This window comes from Arvicanthis niloticus, chromosome 28, assembly GCF_011762505.2.
Source record: "Arvicanthis niloticus isolate mArvNil1 chromosome 28, mArvNil1.pat.X, whole genome shotgun sequence".
NCBI classification, from domain to species: domain Eukaryota; kingdom Metazoa; phylum Chordata; class Mammalia; order Rodentia; family Muridae; genus Arvicanthis; species Arvicanthis niloticus.
In genome coordinates, this window is record NC_133436.1 from 9,026,670 (window position 1) to 9,034,447 (window position 7,778).

Consider the following 7,778-nt stretch of genomic DNA (forward strand, 5'->3'; position numbering starts at 1 on the left):
ACTGCAGCCCTTTACCCTAGAGTATAAGTTAGAGGCTTGGAGTTGTTTTTCTTTGAGTTGCTTAGTGATCAGTAAATCTAATGATTGCTTCCACCTGGGCTGTCTGTCTGTCTATACTTGGTGAACACAATGAGCCAGCCTAAACACCTGAGATGCAACAACTGCATTTTCTTTGAGCTATACTATAAACTCTATGCTAGTGGGATTTCAGACATCCATGGGGGGGGGAACCCCTCTCATATCAAGCAAGTTCACATTCTTTCTGCTATTTTTAAATTACAGAATTTACTCCAGTATACCCCACCCCCTTTTTGGCTGAAGTGACCAGAAAGTTTGTGGTGAATTCCTATGGTTCCTTAATATAATTGCTTTCCCTTAGGTGTTTGGTGTATTATTTCTTTTTCCTGGTATCTCTTGTGTCTGTACAAACACTATTTCTCTCTCTCTCTCTCTCTCTCTCTCTCTCTCTCTCTCTCTCTCTCCTACTAGTAGGGGCTGTAACATGCACTTGGAATGAACATACTTGCTCATGGTTCATGGACATCAGCCTAGTAATGACCCAGATCAGTGTTTCCTGGGCAGGAGAGGAGCTTTCTGCCAGCAGAGAGTGATGGGCTGGCTGCAATGGCCCCAACGGTGACAGGAAGGCTCTGGCTCCTTTTGGAAAATAAGGTTCAGGCAATGATCAAGAGGCAGAATAGTGGGTGAAGTGTCCCAAACACAGAGAAAAGGCAAAACCACAAAGGAAGGGCAAGCTAGCACGGTAGCTCATGTCCACAATCCCAGCATTGGGGAGACATTGGCAGGAGGATTGCTGTGAGTCTGGGGGAAGCTTGCACTACACAGGGAGTTCCAGGCCAACCTGAACCTCTTAGAAAGACCCTGTCTCAAAGCAAAATCAAACACTTACAAACAAACAAACAAACAAACAAGCACAAGGTTAGAGCAGTGGAAGTACAGTGGAGCTGGTGTGGGAAGACTGGGCCCCAGGGGTGGGAAGGAGCCAAGCAGGCTCTGGTGAGTGAATTCTTGCCTTTGCAGGGAGGGCGATCGGAAGCTGTTGTGCTTTTTCCAGTCAAGGGACCAGAATGCAGAAAAAATGAATGAGCCGAGTGTTAAAAGGCCAGTACAGGTCGTGAGATATGTAAAGATGGGGGTCCTAGCTAAGGTGGTAGATGTGGAGGTGAGGAGAGCAGGGGGATGGGGGCGGGGTTGGTGGTACTCCAGGCACTTTGAAAGTAAAGTCTGCATGGAGATCTTTGGGTTCAGGGGTGTGGATCTACTGACTTATTTTTTTTTCTTTGTCTTGTTTTGTTTTCCTGTATATATATATAAAAAAAATCCCAATATAAATCAGGGAGGGAAGAAGACAGATACGCCTGCCCTTTAGTGTAGAGGAATGGAGGGGTTAGGGATGGGTATGTAGAGTGAAAAATTATAAAGGCCATTTTATGAAATATGTGTAAATTTTTTCGCCTTAGACCTTGGGCAGAAAAGCACCTGCCAGCAGGTTTGGGTCCATCTAATTAGTTACAGAGGAGGGGGAGTTACAGGACAAAGGCCTGTTAAGAACATCCCAGAAACTGATTGGCCAAGGGAGGAACTACACCCTGCCCCATGGTACGGCCTACTAGTGTTCAAAAAAAAAAAAAAAAAAAAAAAAAAAAAGGTAAAACAACCAATCCTGTGCACCCGCGAGAGAAAGTTCGCTTTTTCCCCACCCCACCCATATATAAGCGCTATGCCCCTGAGCCACGAGGTCAGTCCCTCTATCCCCTATGTGAGATATGGGAATATGGGCTGGCCCAGAGCTCTGATTTAATAAACCACCTCATGTGCTTTACAGCAAGACGGTCTCTCGTGTGTCCTTTGGGTGCATGTTATCTTGTGACTTAAGTGGACCCCCTTTCTGGGGAGTCCCGGACTTTTCATCTAAACCTCATCAGGAGACGTGGGGAATTGTCATTTAAGGCTTAAAATATTCTCTGTAAAAAACTGGAGGGCTCTCCACAGCCTCAGGGGAAGGCAGAGGCTGCCACGGCAGTGAGGTTCTCTCCATCCAAACTGTGAAAGGCAGCCCCTCTTCTCACTCAGGGTCATTTTCCTCCTTGTGCAGGTAAGAGTGCTGCGGGGCTCGGAAGGCAGAGAGTCACTTATGTGGGTTAAAGGTGAGTATCTCCAGCAGCTGCTGTGATCCAGATTCCTCCGTCTCTGGCACCACTGACTGCACTGGCCGAGGCCCTCCGGGGGCAAAGGCTCCTCGAGGTAGAGAGACCTCTCAAGGCCAGTCGCCTTCTGGAGGCAATCCAATGAGATCAAAGATTTTCTCCAACTGGTCAGCTTCAGGGTTTCCACAGAAGAGAGGTTTCCTACAAAACATCTCTGAGAAGATACAGCCAACACTCCACATGTCCACAGGTGTCCCATATGTAGACTCTAGAAGAACTTCAGGAGCTGTGTAACAACCACAGGCGTGGGGACCATCTGGTAGCTGTAGATTCTGGCTAGGCCAAAGTCAGCCAGCTTGACTGCCCCATTGCTTGTCATTAGAATGTTCTCTGGCTTCAGGTCCCGGTGAACAATGCAGTTTGCATGAAGGAAATCTAAACCGCTTAGAAACGGATGCGTCAGATCCTTAATGATCTCAATTGGCAAGGCTGGCGGAGGTGCTTTGTCCAGGTATGTCCTTAGGTCCTGGTCTATATGCTCAGATGCTAGTGTGACCTTCATATCCCAATCAGTTCGGGAAGCAGCACAGACATCCATCAGCCGTACAACATTGGGGTATTCAAAGACCTCCAGCTTCCTTAACAAGGCCACCTCATGAACTGTGCTGATGGGAAGACCCCCTCCAACTGCTCCTCCATTAGAAACTCTCACACTCTTGAGGGCCACAAAGTGGCCACTGCGGGGATCTTGGGCTTTGTGCACTGTCCCATAGGCACTGACACCAGTTTCAGCCCCGGGTTCATATCGAGTGGTAGCCATTCTTGGAGCAGGGGATCTTATGCCTGGCCAAGAGCTGTGGAGGTGGTCCTTTATCCAGGCCCGAAAGACAGTTCCTGTGGCACCAAACACTGGGGATCTGTCCCGGGCAGCCAGATGCTTTTAGACCAGACCACAGACACATCTACTGACTTCTTTGTCACCCAAGAACATTGAAGTCTGTCTTTTTTGCATCTTGGGTTGATAAACAAAAAGGTTGGGTGTGTCAAAGCCAGGGACTCTGGAATGGCATTCTATGGTTAGGTGTGATCTGGTGTCCTTTACTGGGGAAGTTGGCTCCTTTTACTACTGCTTATAGTTGGCATTATTTTCATTCATTCATTCATTCATTCATTCATTTTTGAAAAATAGTGAAGCAATGAACCAGGGCCAATCGGACATTATTAAACTCTTTTATAAGCCCAACAAATAATGTTCTACTTGTTGAGAACATTGGTAGTTTAGGATTTTCATTAGAGTACTAAAAAAAAAAAAGATGTATTTTTTATTCTATGTGCATAAGTGTTTTGTCTGTACAAATAAATGTATGTGTGCCATGTTCATGCAGTGCCCATAGGGGCCAGAAGAGGGTGCTAGATTCCCCTGAAACCGGAGTTATGGATGATTGTACCCATATGGGTGCTGGGAACTGAACTAGGTCCTCTGCCCCACAGTCAATGCTCTTAACCACTGGGCCATTTCTCCAGTCCTTTCATTAGATTATTGGATACAAGATTTACCCTGAAATTAACAATGAGGAAATGTATAAAACACAGGTATTTTATAAAAGCTCATATTTGAGTAAGTACATATTAATTTTGGTGGTCTGGGTAATGAATCCAATTTGGGAATAGGGGCTCTTTGTGGACTTTAAGCATAGTGAGTTTGTGAATCAGGATGTCTAGGAAGATGAGCTGGGTATTAATCCAACTTGACTTCTAACCAAGGGAGTTATTTCCTGAGAGTTGCTTTAAAGATCGTTTGTGTCTCCAGGCATTCCTTTCCGTGTGTTTGATTGTTCTCCCTTCTTGATTCTTCCAGGTTTCAATGGCTCAAGTTTTCTCAGTCCTTCAATTAGCTGCAAGACAGAACAGCATGTACTGCCAGGAGGCTTAGGACACTCTCAGGAGGATGCCTCTTACACCTCCGTTTAGCTTAGAGCTTAGGCAGGGCTCTAGTTTCCCCCACCACCCCTGTATTCTCTGACTGAGCAAGGTTCCTTCATCTATATTCTGTCTCTAGTCTCTTCTGGGAGGATGACTGACAGCTTGGTGGATGAAAGGCTTTCAGGGAGAACCAGGGAAGACAGGCACAGTGCTAGGTGAGTGAATGCATGCTTTGGTGAGTTTTTCCTGGCTCAGCAGCTAGAGGGTTTATGGTAAGGTTGCTTGCTACTTTGTAACTGCAATTCTGCTACTGTTACAAATCACAATGTGAGTATCTGTGTTTTCCAGTGGTGTTAGGCGACCCCTGTGAAAGGGTCGGTCAACTCCTACAAAGGGCTTGCAACCCACAGGTTGAGAACCACTGAGAGTATAGTCCCCGCTCTTAGCTGTTTTTCCTGGAAACATTTTCCTGTTATTCCATGTTTTGGCATATTGTTTAAAAGGCTGGAACAAATGCGGATTTCATAGCTATTAACTTCCTCTGGAATAATACTGTTATCTTCCTCATTTGTTATTATTCTTAGATTATTGCCTGGTAACAAATTTCTCTTTTGCATCTCTCAGTTGGTTACCAGCTCCTTTGCTTTTTCAGTAATGGGAATTCAACTCTATGCGGCTGAAGCAAGTGTTGAGATGTATGGACTTTGAAAGCTGCGAAAGGCAGTGCCACAGAGGAACCTGTGTTGTCAGGGCTTGTTCTTGTCCTCCTCCTCACCCCACCTCTCTTTGTTGGCTTTATCCTCTTAGTACAGGTGGGCTCCCCTGTGTGGTAGGTGATGTGGGAGCAGGCACACCTGGCTGCACCCTTCTTTAGGTTTGATCATCCCCATAGTTGACTAATGAACTTGGCTGGCCTTTGTCCTTGGTTCTCCGGAGGAAGCTTCTAAAACCCCTGGAATTTCCTGAGCAAAAGATAGGAGTGTCTTTGTTATTCATCTTGGGCTGCTGGACCACACCTGAGTTTATAGCAAAGCAGTGACTCATACTAGGTCTTTAGATCACACTTCAGGATGAGGCTGGTCTTGCTGGAGAGCTAAGGCCACCTGTGAGGCCAGTGTAGGCTGTGATACTAGCTGAACCTCCTGGGAGAGGAGAGCCCAGTGGCTCCCACAAGCCCACTTACATAAAGAAATCCCACGAAAAAGTTCTGGTACTTAGATGCCAATGCCCTGGGAGGTTGAGATGTTCCGAGGTTATGGATTGCTATGTTTGGAACCCTCCTAGACATCACCCCACTCGTCTCCCACTTTGGTCTGGATTTATTCTATTTTGCGATATTAAAACAGGTTTCCTGAGTTCTGTGAGTGGTTCTAAGGGACTATGAAACCCACAGAAATCTCTAAGTTAAGTTTTTTCTTTTTCTTTTTTTTTCTTTCTTTTTTTTTTTTTCTTTTTTCTTTTTCTTTTTTTGGTTTTTTGAGACAGGGTTTCTCTGTGTAGTCCTGGCTATCCTGGAACTCACTCTGTAGACCAGGCTGGCCTCGAACTCAGAAATCCGCCTGTCTCTGCCTCCCAAGTGCTGGGATTAAAGGCGTGCGCCACCACCACCCGGCAAGTTTTTTCAACTTCATTTTAATTTAATTTTACTTTGTGTGTGAGAGTTTTGTCTGCTGTGTATGTGCACCGCATGCATGCATACCTAGTGTCCAGGTAGGTCAGGCGCCACCCCACAGTCTCTTCCTTTGGCCTTGATTTATTTTCTAGAGCTGGGGTTAGAAGTGATGTGTTAGAAGTGGTTGGGAGCCACCATGTGGGTGCTGGGAACAGATCCCTGGTCCTCTGTAAGAACAGCAAGTGCTCTTAACCACTGAGCCACCCCTCCAGCTCCCAGAGCTCTGGCGTTTTAGTAGTTGATTAGAAGTGTGTGGTGTGAGGTTGGGGCAGGCCACCCCTGAGTTGCAGCTGAAGTAGGAAGTGAGGGCAGGCTATGGGGATTGTGCTTCTAACCTGTGACAAGGGGCTAGCCCAGGGATAGAACTGTATGCCACTCACTTGGCAAAAGGAGAGTTAGATGTCTTTTTTTTCTTAGCATCCAAAAAACAAACAAACAAACAAACAAACAACCTTTCACACAGGACTTTGGACAGACTGGATAATGCTGTCATCTTTGAAACTTGAACCAACTGTTGGGGGAGGGGCAGCTCTGTGGAGGAGGGGAGGCTGCTCTGAGAGAATGTGGAACGGTGTCCCTCATGGTGGACTCGGGTCCTTACCTGACTGCATGCTGCAGGGTCCACAAACATCCGTGTGCTGTTTACATCTGTTCATTCCTTGAACTTGTGTCCCTGTGGCAAGTGCTGGCTGATGGATTGGAACAGAACAGATGAGAGCTGGTTTCAAGCGATGGCAGTGAGACCAGGAAGTCCCTTCCACCACCCACCCCCTGTTGTGATCTTGGTTATGTGTTCATCCAGTATATAAGATGGGAGAGAAGTCACCCAGACATGAGGTTTTTTTGTTTGTTTGTTTGTTTTTGAGACAGGGTTTCTCTGTGTAGCCCTGGCTGTCCTGGAACTCACTCTGTAGACCAGGCTGGCCTCAAACTCAGAAATCTACCTGCCTCTGCCTCCCAGGTGCTGGGATTAAAGGCATGCACCACCACTGCCCGGCCAGACATGAGATCTTAACCATAGTAAAGTCAGCTAGGTCTGGAAGTTGTAATGGGCTCATAGTGGGTCCCCAAGGACAGCTCTGTAACCTGTAAGTATGATCTTATTGGGGAAAAGGTCTTTGCAGGTGTAATGACTGTGAGAACCTTGAGATTCTTTTGGGTTACCCGAGTGAACTCTAAAAGCCATCAGTAAGCATCATTATAAGAGAAGACACGTTAAGACTTAGCAAGGAAGGAAAATAGAAAGAGGTTTATTTGGGGGAGAGGAAAGGGACAAATGGGGGGGGAATAAAAGAAGGTGACAGCAGGCATAAAATATTATCACATTAAGTATATTATACACATTTATGAAAATGTAACAGTGAAACCCCTTCATTTGTACAGTTAACTATACACTAATACTTTTCTGAGAGAGAAAGAGGGAGAGAGCGAGAGAGTGCGCCTAGCTGACTCATATAGAGTGAAAGCAGATGGAACCACTGAGGCAGAACCTAGACTGATATGGTCATAGCTAAGGAAATACATTCTCTCTCTCTCTCTCTCTCTCTCTCTCTCTCTCTCTCTCTCTCTCTCTCTCTTTCTCTCTCTCTCTCGGTTCTGGCAGCCAAAAGACTGCCCCCAAATCAGAATGTCTCCAGGAACACTGCATTTGAAAAGGCTGAGAGAATCCTTGATCACTTCATGAAGCTTCTGGGTGCCCGTGACTTGTGGGAGCGGCACCGCAGCTTGTCTTTGCCTTTATATGTGCTTCTCTGTGCTTTGACTTTGGTGTCCTTCTTTTCTCTCTTCTGCTCCCTCTCTCCTTCTTCCCCTTTCTCCTTATTCTCTTCCCTCTTCTTGGTTTTCTTCCCTCTTCTTGGTTCTCCTCTCTTCCGGCTCCTCCAGTTCCTCCAGTCCCGCCCACTCCTCCAGTCCCACCCACTCCTCCAGTCCCGCCCACTCCTCCAGTTCCACCCACTCCTCCAGTCCCGCCCACTCCTCTAGTCCCTCCCATTCCTCCAGTCCTGCCCACTCCT

General features: G+C 46.6%; 1 pseudogene; it reads right to left on the reverse strand.

Moving 5' to 3' along the window:
• Positions 1-2,086: 2,086 nt before the first annotated feature.
• On the reverse strand, positions 2,087-2,988 carry LOC143439957 (cyclin-dependent kinase 4 pseudogene; annotated as a pseudogene).
• Between the last annotated feature and the right edge of the window lie 4,790 nt (positions 2,989-7,778).